General features: G+C 41.8%; 1 protein-coding gene across 1 annotated transcript in view; it reads left to right on the top strand.

Annotated features, from left to right (window-relative positions):
* Window positions 1-3,488: 3,488 nt before the first annotated feature.
* The window catches only part of MPPED1 (metallophosphoesterase domain containing 1), a 56,281-nt gene continuing 38,727 nt past the window's right edge, over window positions 3,489-21,042 (top strand). The window contains exon 1 of the mRNA XM_018553434.1: window positions 3,489-3,643. The gene's annotated coding sequence lies outside the window, so the exon portion shown is untranslated. The remainder of the gene's footprint in view (window positions 3,644-21,042) is intronic.

Here is a 21,042-nt window from a genome sequence, read left to right as displayed (position 1 = left end):
AAAGAACCCCCATAATCTGACTAGTCACATAGTCACATCTCTTATATTTATATATCAGTAAATACCAAAACCGCCTGATTGAATTGTATGTTTGTATTGATTTAATGTTTTCTTCACATTGTACACACAGGAGCACTTACTGCATATTACTATTTTGGTTGTTTATGTATTTTATATTTTAATGGGTATCACACATCCAGTAAGATTTTCTGATTTCAATTGTATTCAGGGAGTTTTTATCTAGATATGATTGATGGCGCTGTATTTAAGGTGTTTTTGTTTTCATATATCCCTGGTGGATAATACACAGCAGCCGTAGGCTGGATAGCGCACCTGAGCGCTGGGTTCAACTCCTCATTTTATTTTATTGCTGTCCACGTTGTATAGAACCAGTTGCTGACAAGCAAGTCCATAATAATGTTCCCATGTATTTAAAATGTAATAACTTGCACCCAGAATTATATTTCATTTTGATTTGGTGAGCTTGATTTCTTTACCTGCTGAGATTTCCCTCCATTTGTGACTTTACCCCGCCAACAAAGCCAATTTAATGGTGTCAACTCTGGACTTTACAATAATCCATTTCACATTATAGATCAGCCTTTCTCAGCCAGTGTGCGTGGCTTCCCCAGGGGTGCCTCAGCATCATGCCTTTCCGTGGTGCAGGCAGGCTTCTGATGTAAAATGAGGGGGCTCCTAATGTAAAGGGGAATTCTGATGTGAAAGGTGGAGCTCTGATATATAGGGGGGTTCCTGACTTGAAGGGGAGACTCTGACGTGTGTTTTTTTTTTGCATGGGACCGCCCTTAAAATTCATACCATACCCCTATCTGGGATAAAGATCTGGTATAGATTTTGAAAAGGGCCACATGTCGTTTTTTTACATTTTAGACTGCTGTGTCTCAAGATTTTGCATACTTTTGAAGGGTGCTGTGTCTGAACAAAAGAAACGCTGTTATAGATGGTCCGTTCATTGTGCTTTGTATGGGCTTTACCAAAGAGGTGAGAAACATGGTGAAGATATCTCTCCATGAATCCTCCAAGAAATAATAGGAACCTGCTCATGTTTCCAGCAACCTCTCTAAACTGAAATACCAAATGTCATTACAGGAAAACTCCACTTTTGTTAAAAAGTAAAAAAAAAAGATATAAAATTGCTACAAAAGCTATTTTTAAATTTAATGTTATTAAAAATCACCTTTCCATTTCAATCTAATTCGCTGGAATATTCTAAAACTGTTCACAAGTTTACATTTAATATGGGACCCTGGAGGCTTTCTATGTTGGTAAACAGTGTACCCCCCAGAAATGTCATTTCCTGCATGTATGATTGGCTCACTGATTTTTCCAGAAGTCTGCACTAAGAACCAGGGAACATTTTAGGCAACCCTTGCAATAGGAGTTCCATTTTTGGTGATATACCCCCTAAGGGTTAAATACTGCTAAAAGGATACAAATTTCCTCATTACAACACTGAGATTTTACCAGGTAGTTGTAATGAACCCGAATTAGTTTGGAAAGGACATAGTGAAACTAACAGCTATTTCTTCAGAACAGAAACATGTTGGAATCTGCTACAAAATCTGTTAACATTTCTGCAATTTACATTGATCAACCAGAGGTGATTGAGGTTTTTTCTCGCAACAAAACTGGAGTTACACTTTAAGTCTGACATTGTGCAGTTGTATTTGAGCTTGCTAAAAAAATGAGGTAGCACGTGGCATAGTGGTTAGCACGTCTGCCTTGCAGCATTGGGGTCCCTGATTCAAATCCCAGTCAAGACACTATCTCCATGGAGTTTGCATGTTCTCCCTGTGCTTGTTTGAGCTTCTTTCCACAATCCAACCTGGTAGGTTAATCGGCTTGGCTCCTGGTTAGATTGGCCCTACTATATGTATATGAGATAAGGACTAGAGGTGCACCAAAATGAACACTTCAAAACCAAACCGAAATGAAAAAAAAAAATGTCAGGCCGAAACCGAAAATGTTTTTTATTCTAATTTATTTTAATAATAAAAAAAAATCACAAACGTTTTAATTTTTTCATATTTTATTTGTATTTATTTATGTTTATTAAATATTTTTATTTTTTTACTTTTCTGTTAGGGGCTTTGGGGAAATATTAGATGTCTAAACAGATCCCTGATATTTCCCTTTTAAAATAGAATTTTTTTTTTTCCCTTTCCTTCCTTCCCTACTATTAAATGTCTTATTTCCAAGACCCCTGTTGGGATCACCGATAGGACAGATTCTCACCTTTTCTGCATATAGTTCAGGTGATCGCAATAGAGTACCATGTTTGATGAACATATTTCCTGTTATGATCATTATCTATGTATGAACTGTTATCCATACATGCGCACTATGCTTGAGTGCATGCACTAAATGCTTTGTATTTGTGAAAAATAAAAATCTTTTGAAACTAAAAAAATTAAATAGAAAAATAGTTTTCAGACACAATCTCTTTTTCTGTAGTCCCAGTTATAAATGAACAGGAATTCTCTATACTGAGTGTAGATGTAGATCACTTCCCATTCATTCATAATTGAGGATATAGTAACCATACCATGTCCTCAATTATTTACAAACAATCAGCGATCACTTATCACTGTGTATGTACCCGCTCTCCTTATTGACACGCTGTGACAGCATTGAGAGCTGTCTCTGCCCGCACACCACTCTCCTGATCTGTGATAGGATGCTGAGCGGTGTGGGAGGAGAGACGCCGGCCGCTCACAGTGCTCTCCTCCCACACAAGTAGGAGTCATCAAACCCTTGGATCGTCTCCACTGCTTCCTAAGTGACGGCAGCACAAGTGTAAAATGTGAGCTACACAGGGGGGACTACACGGGGGATTCAATCTCTTTGATACTGACAGATATAACTATTTGTTGGAGGTATCCTCATTCGTGGCACTCTGAAATCAGCTTGACTTTATTGACTGTAGGTCCCAGGAGTATATTAGTGAATGTACCACTGTGACCAAAAAGAGAAGTAAAGCAAAAAAAAAAAAAAAAGTTTGGCTTTCGTTAGCTTTAAAGGCAGATCTAACCCTAACTAGACAATTCGTTTAATAAAACACGAGGTATCAAACAGTTACCTTTTTTCCATAAATACTGATTTGTTTTGCTACTGATCTCCTCTGGCCTCTTTCAGCCACTTCCTGTCTACATGCTCTCCCTTTTCGACTGTACATCATTTCTCTGGACCGGCTTCCAGATAGTGACAACGGCACGGCAGCATGCAGCCCCAATGGGAAGCCTCTATGACAATGCAGGAGCACAATTGGGAGACAATTGTCACCCCATAACAATAAAAGCTGCAGATTTAAAAAATAAGAAAGGAAAACAACTTTAAAGCTAATATGAGATTTTAGTGGTTGGGTTTTCGATCCACTTTAAGCCCCTCCATGTGTAACTACAGACGAGCGTACTATTAAACGGGGTGCGTCAAAAGCGGTGTCAATCATCCGCAGTACACACCCCCCTGTGTACAGACACGCAGAAGCTCCGTCCTTACCCAGCGCTCCGCTCCAGCCTGCACATGAGATGCTGGGAAGCACATTGGTGTCTGTCATCGAAGACCGGTCACCTCTCTCTACAAGACAAAAGCTGCTGTGATCCCTCATTGTCCTAAGGTCAGTGTTTGGGGAATTCATCCCATTTATCCGGCTGCGTCACTTATTTTATTGTGTCTTGGGTCTGTTTCAGGGAGCTGCTTGCCAGCAATAGAGAAGGGGGGGGGGGCTTGTAAATGATTCAATTATGCTCATGATAACCCTTCGTATGTGTTCAGGCAGAAAAAAATTATTTGCTTAACAGACAACTAGCAGGGGCATCAAGGCATTCCAACACTGGCAGCATGTCGCAGGATAATTGAGGAGCAGAAGGTCAATTCAACTACAAAAGTGTCTTAAGCGTAAAGCTGCTGCAACATTGCATTGAACATTCCCAGGGGGATCATGTATTTAGCAACATGTGCAAAGTGCTAATTCTGAGACTAAAGCCCATACATTAGAATCAGGAGGAGATTTGTGACAGTGGAGTAGCATCAGCTATTGGGGGAACTAAAAGTTCCAGCACTCCTCGGCAGCTACTTCATTCATTGCCTTGGCACCACGAAATCCAGAACCGGGACTACTTATTATTCATTTCATTTATATATACTGTGTGTGTGTGTGTGTATATATATATAACAGTTTTAGTAGTTTCCCTGGGCTTACATCTGAATGTCCCAGTCACAGTTATAAATTCTTTAGATCAGTGGTAGGTAAGTATTTTGGCTTACTTCTCTACCCTTAGAATAGGGGTAGGCAACCTGGGCACTCCAGCTTCAAATCCCTGCAAAGCCCATTCTGCTTCTGGGAGTCATGCTTCTGGCTGTCAGAGTCTTGGGGCTTGTAGTTCCACAACAGCTGGATTCCTTAGGTTGCCTACCCCTGGTGTAGATGTACAGTGAGCACCCAGTATATTATGGTAGAAGTTAGAGCTCTGGAGTCAATTTCTGAAGCAAGGGAACCGCATTCAAAACTCCATGAAGTTAACCTCCTGGTACATGAACACAAGACCCCAGGGCTGCGATGAAAAAAAATACACTGTGCCGCTTAGAAATTTGAGGGAATGCAAGTTCCAGCATGCCACATGAGCTACTCTATTCATTACAATGGCACAAAAATAACATCTCATTTAGCTGTTAGTGGGCTTAGTGTGATGAGCACGCTGAGACTTGTAGTTTCCCAGTACAGTGACTCATTTTACACAGGAAGTTATGCTTTTACAAATTGACCTGGTAGTGGTTATATTGGGCAGGTTAGTTTCTAAGTGGTTAGCTCTCTTGTCTTGCAGTGCTGGACTTATGGTTTGAACTCCACCAGGGATACTATTGACATGGACTTTGTATGGGTTCTCTATAAGAAGACTTATTGCTGGTAGACTGATTGACACAGGTTCCAGAATGTGTGCTTGTGGAGTGTAGGGGGATAGAAGAGTGTAAGCTTCCCCGGGCCAGATTGATGTAAATGTCTCTGTGAAGAGCAATGATTAGCTTCCAACTATCCCGCCTTTGGAACTAAGTCCCTCTTTCTTACTTTGTACTCCCTCTTTTTGGCTTTATGTATAAACCGATCAATGAAGACTTCCAACTTTCCCTCTTTTGGAACCAAATCCTTATTTCTTCCCACTATTCTGTTAGTATCCTTCTTTTTGGTTTGATGTATAAACTGAGCAATGTTTACTTTCAAGTGTCCCTGTTTAAAAAGCAAGTCCCTCTTTCTTCCTCCATTCTTCCTTTGTTGTCCCTCTTAATTCCTCCATTATCCCTCTTTCTTGCTTTGCAGTCCCTCTTTTAGAACCAAGTCCCTCTTTCTTTCTCCATTCTTCCTTTGTTGTCCTTCTTTCTTCATCCGTTGTCCCTCTTTCTTCCTTTGCTATACCTCTTTTAGAACCAAGTCCCTCTTTTTCTTCCATTCTTCCTCCGTTATCCCTCTTTTAGAACCAACTCCCTCTTTCTTCTATTCTTTTTTCATTGTCCCTCTTTTAGAACCAAGTCCCTCTTTCTTCCTCCATTCTTCCTCCGCTGTCCCTCTTTCTTCCTCCGTTATCCTTCTTTTTAGAACCAGGTCCCTCTTTCTTCCTCCATTCTTCCTCCGCTGTCCCTCTTTCTTTCTCCATTATACTTCTTTTAGAACCAAGTCCCTCTTTCTTCCTCCATTCTTCCTCCGTTGTCCCTCTTTTAGAACCAAGTTCCCTTTTCTTCCTCCATTTGTCCTCTGAAGTCCCTCTTTCTTCCTCCATTTTTCCACTATTGTCCTTTTTTTTAGAACCAAGTCCCTCTTTCTTCTTCTTTTCTTTTTTCATTGTCCCTCTTATAGAACCAAGCCCCTCTTTCTTCCTCCATTCTTCCTCTGCTGTCCCTCATTCTTCCTCTGTTGTCCCTCTTCTTGACTGATGTATAAGCAATGATTACTTCCAACTGTCCTTGTTTCTTCCTCCATTCTTCCTCCTCTGTTTTTCCCCCTTTTGGTTTGATTTATAAACTGCTATAAAAAAGTTCTTTTGAACTACCAGAAGTATTATACTAAACCTTTCATCCAGAAGCTGGTATAAAACAAAAGCAATTGTGAGAAAGCCTTTGTGGGTTAATCTTGCTTTGTATTAAATATTTGTGGTCTTATATTGGGGGTGTAGCCGGGAAAAGTCCTTTGCCTACATACAGTGTCATATAAGGTGTTCCCCAATCCCATCTCAGAGGTATTGTAATATGCAGGGACATTGGTAGACCCTCCAAAATCCAGGTCCAACGTCCTGGGACTACCTTTGTCATAACTGATGTTGTGTGTTGAGCCCACTTCAATGTTTGCTGCACTTTGGTTGTGATATTTTCCTAACTTGTCCATCTATCTCCCAAAGCCACAAATAAATGTGTTTTCTTTAAGATTAAGTCATGTATAGTCTATGTATAATACACTAAGACTCACCACAGATGTCACAGTTTGACCTGCAATCTCTGTACAAGAAACTTTACATTTACCAAATCTATGTAGTATGAGCACCTATCTGAACTACCCAACCCATCTGGATCCAACCAGGGAGGCACTTGCACTACATACTTGTTGGTAGGTCTGAAGGAGAATTTACTATTACATAGTAATGTATTTGGTTAGTTTCAGAATATAATACCTTTACATTCCAGTACATTTTCCTTTAATAATAAGCCCCCGTTCACATCTATGTAATGTAAGAATGCATGTGCATGTGTTCTGCCATCACATGAGATCGTATGTTACACTGTTTGCTACTCTGCGGTGTCAATATTTCTTAATGTTGCATCACACCTTAATACATGGTAACTTATTACCATCCGTTGTTGTGTGGCACAATTTAAAAAAAGGGTCATGCCTTTCTTTGGTGTGATTTACATGCGATAGATGGGCCATTCAAATAAATGGGTTGCCTACCACAACACACGGTGGTGCATGTAACAACATGTTGCAGCACACGTGCGATGTCGCACCACAGAGGCGTGAACCGAGGCTTACAGATGACTCCCTGTTGACTGCCAATACGATTACATGGTCTGTAAACAATGGGCTCTTAGAATACAATGTTATCTGTGCTGGAATGAATTTGAAGCGATGCCGATACATTTGATTTTTACATTTCAATCAATATCATATCTAGGAAATAACAGTTATTACTTTTCCAGAGAAACGATTAGTTGTAGACTCATAGAAGATTTTTTTTTAATACCAGTCAGAAGGGATTTCCAGGTATGAGTGTTTTTAATACGGCAGAATTAGGGAAAGGAACAAAAAAGTGTGATGTAAGCAGAGGATTTGTAAAGTACTTTTAAAGGGAAAAGGAATGCAGTGATGGCAACCTGTCAAATAGAAGATTAATACTTACCTGGCAAAAGGGGGAGACACCAGTATTCACTATTTGCAGTATCCAACGCTGCCACCCTGTAGTAATATAGCAGCACAGGACACAGCACACCACACACCCAGAAGTGTCACATACCATCGATGGCTATAGACTGCAAAATTGCAAAGATTGGACTCAGATAAGATCTGTTCTTTATATTATAGGTTACCTCTACTTAATTTTATTTTCCTGGTGACATAGTTGCTGAACTCCGCATGAAGTTAAAATTTACCCTTGCAGTGTCCGCACTGCAAGAAATAAATGCTAGCTTTTCTTCTAGGGAGAACAAAACAAGCAGCTCTACTTACTATATCCCTCACTTGCCCGGCAGCCAGCGATCTCCTTTGCGCTCTGACATTCCGGGCTGTGCATGACATAATAACATTGGAGTGCCTGCAAACAGTGGAGCGGCAAAGGAATGCAACTTCAGAGGACCGGTTGTGCAACTGGGAAGAAGCCTGCGTGAGCGAGTAAAAAGCATTTTGGCCTATTCCTCCACCCTCAAAATAGGGACCCGTTCACACTGAAGGTTGGTCTAAGTGCATGTTACTGTGCATTTGATGCACGCTATAGTACAGTGCACCTGTTACTGCAGCACAGGCAGCACTAGGAGGTGCATTGGGGTGCCATGTAATGAATGGCAGCACAGCGCCCCTAGCACATGGTACTGCATGCTAGACGTGCTGTCAGGGGCGTAACTAGTAATCACAGGGCCCATAGCAAAATTTTGTATGGGGCCCCGTGATTTCTAGTTATACCCCTTGCAGAGCCCACTTGAGATCCCACCTGAGGGTGAACTTGCTGAGCCCACCATGGACCCTCTATGGTGGGCTATGCAGGGTCACCCTCAGGTGGGCTGGTCGAAATCCTTACCTGTTCGCCTCCTCCACGGTCGCTGATGGGCCCCGCCTCCTTCTTCATCACCGGGCCCCGCCTCCTCCTCCACTGCCGCTGATGGCTCTCATTGACTCTGTGGAGAGGAACGCGCTGCTGCACAGATTACTGTCAATGATCTGAACAGCGGCGTGTTCGTCTTTAGCCGCCAGTGAAAGCCACCAGCAGAGGATCCCATAGCGACCCAGGCAGCCCGCACGGCATCTGGCCGGGCCCCACTGTGCCCCGGGCCCCATAGCGGCAGCCTGGGTCACTATGGTGATTGTTAAGCCACTGCGTGCACTTCCTATTTAATGCTCTGCTTCTCTGACCTGAGAACAATGACAGCGATAGACTTAAGTGTCAAGGGCTCAGTGCTGAGAGAGTACAGGAAGGAACGGGGAAGAGACCACAGGAAAGAATAGGGAAAGGAGAGATGATCTGGGGGACTGATGGCCTCATCCACACATTGTGATTTAAACCGACGAGCCCCAGAACATTTCAGTCTATAAAGCAAAGGGGGAAACTATTAACATGTGTAATGTGCCGAATAAATGCAGGAAATAGAGAATCGTAACAATTATACACAATACTAGATCTAGTTTGGGAAATTTAGGAGTTCTGGCCATTCGCTTGTCAATTGAATTTTTTTTCTCATATGAAATCCTTACAATAAATGTGGTTTTCATTCAGAAACTCCATTCATTTCCAAAATCAAATGTTAAAATCAAAAGAAATTTCAAAAGACATGTGTCAAGTCTCTGATGGCGATCGAATATTCTGATTAGGTTTTTTTTATACAACAGTTCATTATCAACCAGTGTATGGCCAGCTTCCATTTTAAACACATTAGTGCATATATGCAGACATCCCAACCTGCAAAACCTTATTTCAGGGAGGTGCCCTTCTCATTTCAGGGAGGTACCGTCTCTGGTTTTTTTATTTTGACAGCGGCCGTCGGCCACCGTCACAATAAAAAAAAAACCCAAATGGCAGGGGAATGAATAGCTAGGCTGCTATTGGTCATTTTAAATTGCAATAGCCAATAGCAGGCTCGCTCTTTTACCCACCCACTGCTGCTGTCAATCAGCAGAGGAGCACCTCAGGTCCACCTCTGCTGATTGACAGCAGCAGCATATAATGATAACAATCACAAATAGTATACTAATAAAATAAAAACATTATTTAATGAATAATAACATAAAAAAATAATATAATAATTATAATAGTATCCCAGATAGCAAGCAATTGAGCTGCAAGTTTGAAAATGACTTGCTAAACTATTGCAGACTTGCCAAGCTTCACAATTTTGTTGCACAATTACGTCAAGTCTGCATTGCAAGTCTCCAGACCAGCGAGCTTGCAGAGCTCTTGCTAAGACCTGCAGGACTTTTGCTGTAGACTTGCCATTGCAGAGCTCTTGCTAAGACCTGCAGGACTCTTGCTGTAGACTTGCCAAGAAAATTTGCTACAAACTCAAAAAGTGTCAACTAGAACTTGTGCTGCGAGTGTTCTGCAAGTCTACAACTTGCCAGGAATGTGTGCAGCAAGTTAACAAGAATTACAATTTAACCCCACCACAAGTTTGTAGCAAGTTATCCTTGCTATCTGGGATATATGTGCGAGTGTATGTATGTATATATACAGGACTCAAAAAATCCACTCGTCTGCTCGTCTGTGACGACAGGACGGTGGAGCCCGACAAGCAGTTTCCCGGCCGGCCGTTGTAATTACGCGGCTGGCTGGGAGCTTTACAGTCAAGCGATGGAGCGCCTCGAGGGACGCTCCATCGCTTGTATCAGAAGCTGTCACTGCCGTTGCCGTTACCGGCACGGCTCTGTGACAGGAGATCAAAGGGAGTTCAGTACACAAACTCCCTTTGATCTCCTCTCAGTCACCGAATGCAGGAAGTGATGTATATTACATCACTTCCTGCATTCAGTGTCACTCTCCAGCTAGAGAAGCTGATGAAGCCGATCTCTGCTTCATCAGCTTCTCTGGAGGTCCCTAGGTGACATTAGGGGCCTTGGAGACCCCTGATGTCTCCATAAAGAGGACCTGTCATGTAAAGTGGCTATCCCATAGGGGGCTTCTTAGCCCGCCATGTAATAGCAATAAAGTTGTGTGTAAAAAAAAAAAAAAGTTATACAAAAATTAAAGATTCATAAAAAAAATAAAGAAGCATAACTTTTATTTTTTTAAACATTTAAGTCCGCGCCCCCCACATACACACGCATATATGCGTCAGGTGCGCCTACATGCCGCACATGTTGCATATCGCCGCAAACGGAGTGAGAGCAATAATTTTAGAGCCATTAAGGCCGGGTTCACACCTGGACGTTTTACAGCGCTGATCGACGCGCTGTAAAACGCCTTTCAAGTGTAATCCCATTTTTTCCTACGTGCATGGTTCTCACTTGGGCGTATTTCAGCGTGTCGGAACGTGCTGAAAAACGCCCTATGCCAAAAGGAGTACAGGAGCTTCTTTGGGGCGTATTTCCGCATGTATCCATTAGGATACAGCCGGATAGCCCTCGTAAACACGCGTTTGACGCGCGGCAAATCGTGGTTAAAACATGCACCGCAAAACGCGCGTCATACACGCATATTTCGAACGCCTAGGTGGGAACCCAGCCTAAAGGAGAACTATGAGGTGAGGGCTTTTCACTCACCTCATAGTTCTAGCCACCGTTACAGGATCTGCAGGCACAAACTTTTTTCCCCCTTACAACTAAAAACTTTATTTATACTCAGCAGGACTAGTGAGCGCAGCAGACCCGGAAAGGTTTCAATCCTTTCCGGGATAAAATGTCTCTCTTGCGGGCGTCCGGGAGCCGCTATCTAATAGCGGGAGACTCCCGGAACGTCCGTGAGACTTGGGATGTCTGTATATGTAAACTTCAAATATCCATGCTGAATCTTTCTGGCATTTCTTCCTCTACATAGCTATGTGCAGCTGCTTGGCCAATGTGATCAAAAATTTCCAGAGATTCGTAACCAAACTATATACCTGCAAATCAGATTTCCCAAAGGTCAGGAATGGGGAAGGGTTCTAACCTCTGTTTTGTGTTTATTGATTTATAGGTCCCTATTGGTGATATGTCACCTCATTTCCTGTCTATTTAGCAAGTGAAATCCCCCTAAAAAACAAAACAAAACATATTCTTTAATAGTGAGGAATGTAAAAAAATGTGTCAGGATTTGTGTCCCCATAAGGAAATTATCCCTCACTTCCTGCCCAGGTGACGGGTGTCAGACAGATTAAGAAGAGAACTCTCCACGGGATACAGAATATATAAAGCATTTTAGATCTGACAAAGATTCAAACCCCTTTTTTCTTATATATATATATATATATATATATATACAGTTTGTATAAAAAAGACTTTGGCTGGCGTTTTCTCACCATATGTATAATATCTTGACATTGTATATCATTATTGTTAGACGGAACTGCTAAAAATCGTTCTGCCACTGTTTAGCGTTCGGTGCCCCAAGCTGTTTGCAAGGAAAAAGTATATTGTCAAATTGTATTTTTATTTAAGACATAAAGTTGAAGCGTTACTATGGTAACACAAAAACTACCAAATAAAGTGAGCCGCTGAACAAGAGATTGAATATGTATAATGTTTTTTTTAAATGTATGTCTTTATAAAATAAAGATTTTGTGTGAAGAGACATTGCCGAAGAACATCGAGAAGGATTTATGTTACAATCCTTATTCCTACATCTCCAATAGTGACAGATTCATGTTTTAAAGATTTGTCCTTTGTTATATCGTCTGTATCAGACACGGTTAGTTCACACCACCGCGTTGTGGTAATAGGGGGCAACGCGCACATTATCGCCATAGTGGGCAACATTTTTTAAAAAGTCCAAGGACACCTTTTTTTTCTATTTTTACTGTGTGTCCAGGAAGCCATTGTAGGCAGAAAATATACTTTAATTAGGGTGTGGCATTTTTAATGAGTGTGGTTCAATAAGAGGCCTATTGGTAACCTATTGTACAATTGCATTTTTTAACACTGTACTGTATATACAAGAAGCTTTATCATAAGTAGAGATGAGGCTGCGATTGGCGTGAACCTAAGTGAGCCCCTCCTCCCGACATAACCAATTACAAAAAGGCGCATTCCCTGCCCACAGCTATACGTCACAATGGGGTGGGGAATGCCCCCCGCCTGCAACTGCTGCCACTGATTGGCCGTGGGGGGTGCCGGTCAAAGTATAGAGCACGCTTGGGTGAACTCAGGTGAACTGGGTGCGCACCAAGCCCAGACTCATCTCTAATCATAATAACACGCAGCCAAGTACGTCAACCAAACAGCTCTTGCAGGGAATACAATGATAAACTCCAATTATACTGCAAACATGTTTAATAGAAAACACAATGTGACCGTTCTGCTGAGTACTGCCACACCTGTTGTGGATGCTGATGGGTTGAGGGTTTTGATGATGGTGAAAATTCTGTGCAATAAAAGTAGATAGGCCAGTCACTTGTGTGATATAGGTGTGCTCCCTCATACCATGCTACCTGCCTGCATTTGATTTGTTGCATCGCATGTTCATTTTGTATTTATTGATTAATTTATTTTAAATGTTTAATTTTTTTTATTGTTTATTCATGAAAACACATATTAGGGCTCGTTCACACCAAATGCGGACCTGATCTGCATGAGTTTCTGCTCCCGCAGTGTAGTGTGTTTTGCCACGTTTTTGCCGCGTTCTGGGCCGTTCTAGTGCGTTTGCATGCGGTTTTGATGCGTTTGCATGCATTCCAGAGCGTTCCAGAGCAGGTAAAATAAGGCATGCTGCAGTTTTTTTACATGCTCTGGAACTGAACGCTGCGTTGTTCAGTTCCGGAGCCCAAAATACCATTGGAATACATTGGACACAGTCTTGATCCGTTCTGTAACTGCTTTACTCCTGGAACGTACTTGGTGTGAACTAGCCTTATACAGAAATAAACAGCTCAAGGTTGGACAAAACTCAACATGCTACAGCAAATATACACAATACATCTTCTATAGAAACTTCTGCGCTCGATTACTCTTAGAAAACTGGGCGTTCCTCCTTACAGCTGCTCACTTAAATTGGCTGCATGAGCCTGCATTAATATCATTCAAATATGTGAAGCGGCGCTTCACATATTTGAATGATACACAATACATCAATACAATCAAATGCTACACTAGGGTGGTGCGCCTTGTTTATCTACTGGGGTTAGCATTGTTTCTAAAATGTTTAAAAGCCCATTTCCTACAGTGGCCGGGCTCTTGGGAGTCAAAGTAGCAGCATTGTTTTGCTGTGAACAGAGAGGGGTGGAGTTCTGTAGTCCAGCAAGCAGCACTGACAATGCTGGTTGGGATTTCAGTGTAGCAAAGGCACAGATTTGACAGCTTAAAAAGGAAGATAGATGATCACCAGATTTCCAGGAGATTGGCAGTTATTTTTCTGTAATTACTGCATTTTAAAGCGATAACACATGGAGAAATGTACATGTATTGCAGAGATGTACTGCGTATTTTTGTTTTATATATACTTTTTCTTCAAATATACTTTAAGAGACCAAGATTAGATGACAACCTGATCAAAACAGTCTTTGAATGTATGTAACAGTTTGAGACACAATGCTGTTGACAACCTGTTAAAAAAGCGTATAATGCAAAGGATTTCACACTAATAATAGATCATAATAGACTGTGTATAGTCAGGCTGAGTAATATGCAAAGAATTACACTCGTATTGTAAAATAATTATGTTCCTTTTATCCTCTGTTTACTCTATGCAGTAAAATGTCATGGTATTAGTAGATGGGGAAGGCGGCTGCATTGCAGGTTTCCCTTTTTCATAATTCAATCCATTGCAGAGCCATAGACTGAAAAGGGACCTTTATGTTACAGCAGCGTAACATACCACCCTCTCTATTTATTGACCTGAGATCTCATTGGTAGAGTTGGGCAATTTTGGCAAAATTGATTTCCCCCAAAGTGGAGACTCTAAACTCTATAACTGCTTAGGCGAAATTCACTTGAAATAATAATCATCTATTATTTTTCTCTTCATTTAGAGGGTGTGTTCTTTCTTGGTTGTATTAGGAGTAGTTCAGTTTATTTTATATAGTGCTCTTTGAATTTGTATTTTTTCCTATATTTGTGTATTTGAGAATTATTTGTGTACTGTCACTTTAACATTTTTTCCCTTTTTTTGTTTGCCTATAAAAAAAAACAGAATAATGAGGCTGTTTTTTTGGAAGCCAATCAGGTCCAGGATAATTGAAAGATGCTTCTGTAACCCACCGAAAACAACCTTGATTTTGCCTTTGACTGTAATTTATTGTACCAAAGTGGCGGAATATGGGTGAAATCTCCTGATTTGATTTTTGCTGAAATTTCTGGGAAATAAAAACTCAATTTTGCTTACTTCCATATCCCTTGATGCCAACCCAGTATGCCAGAGTTTGTCCAAGCAAAAAAAATGTAACTGACACCAATCCCCCCCCTCCCACCCCACCCCACAACTGATTGGGCCAGGATACTCCCCACCCTGCAGTGACTGGTCAAAAGGGGAATTGCCACAACTGATTGGCTCATTTGGAGGGGGGGGGGAGGGGGGTCGTCCACAGTTTTAAGCGGGCTTGGGTGAACTCAGGGGAACTGGCTTGGCACCAATCCCCGTACATCCTTACTCATGAGTAGATAAGGGATGAGGGACTGGCTTGCTCATTTGCTTTTTCCATTGCAGACTTATACTCTTAACAGGGCCCATTATGTCACAGCAGATTGGCATACTCCAGTCCCTGTTTATTGATCTGAGCTATAAGGACTCTACCTTGATCCTTAGGAACAGCCCATGTTTGCCTGAAATAATCCATTAATTCCCTTTATGTCAGAACGGCACTGGAAGCCAGGAAATTCATATTAATATTAAACATTCCTACCTCTGAATAAATGGCAATGGCCAGTTATCTGACCTGGTAAGAAAAGAAACTAAAAAACAAAAGTATAGAAGAGCGCACCGGCGTAGTGTGACTGGCTAAGCTTACTATTATTTTATCATCTGGTTTACTATTGTTTGGACTTTTCATTCTCATTCTGTATGGTGTTTTGTATCACATTCAGAGTGGGTGTTCTGTCCTAGCTACACATCGTTACCCTGTGGCCTGTGTATACCTTGACATGCAGCTAAACCTTCCTATTCAGCAATAAGCCAGGCTGGATGAAATCTTAAAGCTTTATTAACAAAACAGAGTGGGGTGAAACTGGTATAAAAGAACATAGAATCAATATATGAACACACTGTATAAATGAAGTGATAGCTCACAAATATTCAGAGAAACAAGTCAGTTTCTACCAGTGATGCTGCCGTAAGGGGAATCTGGACGTTTACTCCAAACATGTGCTTAGGATGGCACTAGATCCTCCTGTCCTCGTTCCATGATGGAGTCTGAGTTCCTATAATTCACTTGTTCCCCTTTTCTTCCCTTTTTCCCACTTTTTTAAAAAGGAAAGGCAGTCTAAGATCATTTCTCTTAGATTTCTCTCAATTGAGCCGGGATCCGCCCAGCTGCGTGACTGACAGCTGGCTCTGCCTATCTAGAGGCAGAGCCAGCTGTACCCGACCCCTCCCCCGTCCATTCCGCCAGTCAGCGCTGGCGGATCGGAGCGGGGAGGGTGTATCCAGCCCCTCCTCTGTCATGGCAGAGAGCCGTGACAGGATCGAGAGGTGAGCGAACGCCGGTATGTATTCGCTCACCTCCCGATCTACTGAGCCGACCTGTGACAGTCTCATTGTCACAGGTCGGCTAGAACTATGAGGTGAGTGAAAAGCACTCACCTCATAGTTCTCCTTTAATGTCACTTTAACCACTTCCGGGCCGCAGTACGTCTATAGACCGCGGCCCGCAGAAGTGGTTAAAACAAGAACACGGCTGCTTCGGCAATCGCCTGCTGAGGTCTACAAATCTCAGCAGTACTTTATACAGAAATGCTATTATTATATAAAGAATTGCTGGGATGTGTAGTCCTCTATAGCCTGTTCCATTCTGCATTGCTGTAAATATTAGGGATGCACCATATATCGGCCGCCAAAACATATTGGCCGAAAATGGCACTTTTGGCATAATGCCGAAAGTGCAATTTTTCTGCCGATACAGCGGCACATCCCTGCTTTCTTTCCTCCCCGCTGGGCCGTGCTATGTGTCCCAGCGGGGAGGAGAGAAAGTGACAGCCGGCCGAGCGCTGCGGAAGGAGAGTGCTGTGTTTGTGAGGGGTTTTTCGGGGGTGGGGGGCCCCAAAAAAATCTTGCACCAGGGACCTTTGTTCCTTAGGTCCGCCACTGAGTACTTCCCCTCAGATTACTCCCGCCAACTATCCACTAAATAGTAGGTGTTTTTTGTAGGAAATAAGAAACGACTGGAACCACCCTACTTTTCTTCAAGCTATATTTTAATGTGTGTCTGAAAGGATTCTGATGAGGTTCAATTTAAATAGAAATATTCTTAATAATTACCAACAATAGGTATACAGGGGTTAAAGTAGATGTAAACTGAATCATATGTTTGCTAAAGCATTGTGGATCATACATAATTGGCATTTGTTACACAAAAATATTTGTTTTCACCTTTTTTCATCCTTTATGGTCTCTGTGCTGCTGATCTCCTGCAGCGTTTTTTCCGCAACCACTTCATGTTTATATATACTCCACTGAGGGCTGCATGGTATTTCTCAGGCCAAGTTTCCTGATGGTGACAGCAGTGGACTAATCCTGTATAACTTGTGATGGCACGGCTACTTATAGTTTCCTAGGCCACATGACAGGGTGACAATACATAGACAAAACTGAGAGGCAAGACTGTGTTCACTTGTACAAAACAAGCGGCGGCTTCCCTGCTGTACATTTAGCTCTGCCAAAGCAGGGCTAAATGTAAAAAAACAAACTACCCGCCCGGCGCCTGGAACTACATGTCCTGGGCATCAGGTGATAGGAATTCCACTCCCCTGCTGCCCCTTTACTCCCTGCTGTCCCAAGGCCCGGACTTGGTTGGCCTTGTGGGAATTCCGGCCCTGACTGTGACAACCCATATTACAATTACACCCTTAAATAAGTTTTTTATTTGCAAGATCACCAGGTATGATTATTTTTTTATATACACTTCAGGAATACAGCCATTAAAAATAACTTTTTAACAAAATTTAACAAAATTCTGTCTTTTAAACAAATCGTATTATTTCCTACGAATACTTAACTGTATATATTGTGTATTATTTGTTTGGCCTTAAATGTCAGGTCAGAAATCAGAAAAGCAGGAAGACATTCAGGGCATCATGAAATGAGTCATGTTTGAGGGTCTCCTTCAGAAAACTGATTTCTACGTTTTTTCAATCTGTTCTACCAATTTTGCTTTAATGGATAAATGTATTATTTTTTGTAAACCCCCCACCTACCCCCCTCCTTCTTTCTGGATTTGCACTGACACAAAAAAAACCTAATACATACAATTCCTGTAAGTGTTACTGTGAGTACTGTGAGCCCAGGCTGTGCAATGGTGCACCCTCAAGGGGCATAACCATGGCAGCATGGACCCACAAGAAGTGGTTTGATGGATGATGCCGGCAGTACGTCTGCTGGGGATTATTGCAGTGAAAGCAGCATGATATATTTTAAAAGGGACAAGGCGGAAAATTAAAAAGTTCAACTTTAAACGGTCTATGGTAATTATTCCTATACAATAGTATTCAGGCTGAACTCCTGACAAAAGACTAACAGGATTATTCACAAAAGGGGGAAGAGTTTGGAGAAGGCAGGAGATGGGAACAATCTAGAACAACATAGGTGATGTGGAAAAATTCTCAAATTCAGCTCATTTTCCAGTTCAGCTATGTTGTCCTAGATTGTTCCCTTCTCCTGCCTTCTCGAAGCTCTTCACCCTTTTGTGAATAACCCTGTAAATACACAATTAAACACATATGTGAACTCTTTCACCAGCCAAAGGATTCAAAATGAAGCCAGTCTTGGTATTCATACACCCCTGTCTGACAGGACAGCCAGGTCCTTGACCTCTTTGCAGATTACACTGTAGTTAATCAATGCAGCCCAGTCTACAATCCACCCCAGCCTGTGATTGGAAAATAAAGGTGCAGCAGCAAACTTATGAAAACATCTTTCTGTTCTCCTTTAATGAAAACAAAGCAAAAAAACCTGATGGGCTTTAGAGTAGCGCCTCTCCCCCTCCCAGTCTGAATGTTGAGGAAGAAAAGTATAAGAAGCTAATATTAACAGAGATTCAAGTTCTCTTAAAAAATACATCTTATTATTTTTAATGGATACATAACATGCATGATGTCTATTTGCCTGGTCTTGAGCTTTATTTAAAGTGCATCTAATCATAAGAAGTGAAATTAAATATTTTGCTTCTTACCAGTCCTCAGATGTGGCGGCTGCATTTGTTTTTTATGATTTTTTTCCCTTTTTACTTGGTGATCCTACCAGTGACACACTTCCTGTATTAGGGTGACAATGCTTACTCATTTCACTGTATTTATGGAGAGCTTTGTCATGCTAAGAGCGTATAGCAGAATATATGGGAGGGGCTTCTGTAGTTTTGCAGAGAGGACTGGGAACAATGCTAACTAATACCAATGAAAGAGAGGATATTAGCTCACTGGATTACTCGCAGGATCAACAGGCATTTTGCACTTAATGAGCAAATATAACAAATCACTTTTTAGATGTATATTTAACAGACCAAAAGGGAGCAAATAAGGTAAATTCATTGTTAGGTTTTACTTCCAGTTTAAAGAAAATGTAGCGCTCACCCCTGAAGGAGCTGCTGATTGTACCAGGTCCATATCTAGTCAGTCTAGAGGTTGATTTCCAGCTGCACCCATTAGCACTAACCGCCCTCTTCTTGTGCCCATAAATTGATGTCCACTTCAGTTGTATGATGCTAGTTGAACATTTTATTGAACTTCTCATTAGGGAGAGAGGATATTGGGGTTCTAGGTGTCTGGGGGTAACCATCCATAGCTCCAGACTCACCGGATCTTGTATCAAGGGAGTGCATATCCACAATCCAAGAAAGAAACACTGACCCCGCTCTGAAGTCCACATAGATGCAGGGCACTTCAAGAGCCGGCACTGGTCCTGGTTCTTTCCATCTCTCAGGCCTCCTCCATAGTGGAGGCCTCCAAGGAAACTCCTTTCCCCCTCTCAGCCAATGCCCAACCCCAGGCCTTGGCCTGGCCTGAGGGGCAGGACGAACAGGACCCAACCTTAATCCATGGCTGGTCCAGGCAAGAGAGAGCACATGGCAGCTCCCACCAATATATGTAAACTCTGTCAGCAGGCACCACTGGCTGAAAGAAGCCCAGTAATTGGCTGCTGCATTGCACACACACTACAGTGTCACCCATTGGCTGTCCCACAATGTGACAGAGTCTTACTCCGCCCAGTGGGGTACAGACAAGGTTAGACACCTGGGATTAACCATGTACTTGCTGCTACAAATCCAGCCAGGCTGTCTACAGCCCTGGCATATCACTAAATACATAGCAGGCACCTCACAAAAGGTGATGGGCGCTACAAAAATTTGGTAGAAGTCCTGTAAAAAAAAAAAGTAGATCTCACAATTCTCTGTCAACACTGTGAAGAACTATACCCATCTATTAACAATTATTCTGATCAATGGTGATTAATTTAGCTGTCGAAGTCATGTGACCCGCCAGAAAATAAACTAGGCCGCTCTTCTGACAGCCGGGGCACTTCCGTTGATGATAACGGGTTATGCGGATAATCCAATGTTGAAAAGTGAGCGTCATTAAACCTTACATGAGAATGGCAGCATGTTTCCACAGCGCCAGCAAGAATTCTCAGCCACAAATATGAAGCTGTGACACAGCCCTATTAATACCTCACTATCAGAAACATTGGCTGCACCTAATGAGGTCTGCCAGGCTGACGGTTCCTCCATCTACAATCAGGAAAAGACAGCTTTCCATGCATAATCAGTAGACAAATCACACAGGTCAAAGGTCTACCTGTTAAGAGGATACGATCAGCTCAAAATCGACAATGTTTTTCCTGCTTTATTTTATTAAATGTAGTTTTACATTGCTTGCGGGAAAAATGTCCTGATTACATTGGAAAAATATAATCGCACACTTTTAACTAGAGAAGTAAGCTCCTTGTTTTATCCAGCAGAGAAAGGGTTCTGTGAAATGTCATTCAACCTTACTGAAAGAAAAAGCAGGTATATTACACCTAATGCTGAGATCCATGGGAATAAAGGAGTACCAGACAAAGTATTCCAGGTTTACTCAATCATTTACAAAAACGTGTCTGTGAAAGCAGCATACCGTATATACTCGAGTATAAGCCGTCCCGAATATAAGCCGAGGTACCTAATTTTACCACAAAAAACTGGGAAAAATATTGACTCGAGTATAAGCCGAGGGTGGGAAATGAGGCAGCTACTGGTAAATGTACAAAATGAAGATAGATACCAATAAAATTACATGAATATTTATTTAAAAGAAAAACAATAACCTAGCTCTGTTGAGTGGAAAGGGGGCACAGGGCTACATATCATGTACTACGGATCATTTAACCCATTCATATTAGCAGAGGATAATTGTAAATCTATTGTTCAGTGCATTCTATATGTAGTATATAGTACATGTACATATAGAGTGCCTGCAGCCAGGGGCGTATTTACCGCGAGGCAAAGTAGGCATGGGTTAAATGATCC

This window comes from Nanorana parkeri, unplaced genomic scaffold (assembly GCF_000935625.1).
Source record: "Nanorana parkeri isolate BGI_ZX_2015 unplaced genomic scaffold, ASM93562v1 scaffold120, whole genome shotgun sequence".
Taxonomy (NCBI): domain Eukaryota; kingdom Metazoa; phylum Chordata; class Amphibia; order Anura; family Dicroglossidae; genus Nanorana; species Nanorana parkeri.
This window is presented reverse-complemented; position numbering and strand designations above follow the sequence as displayed.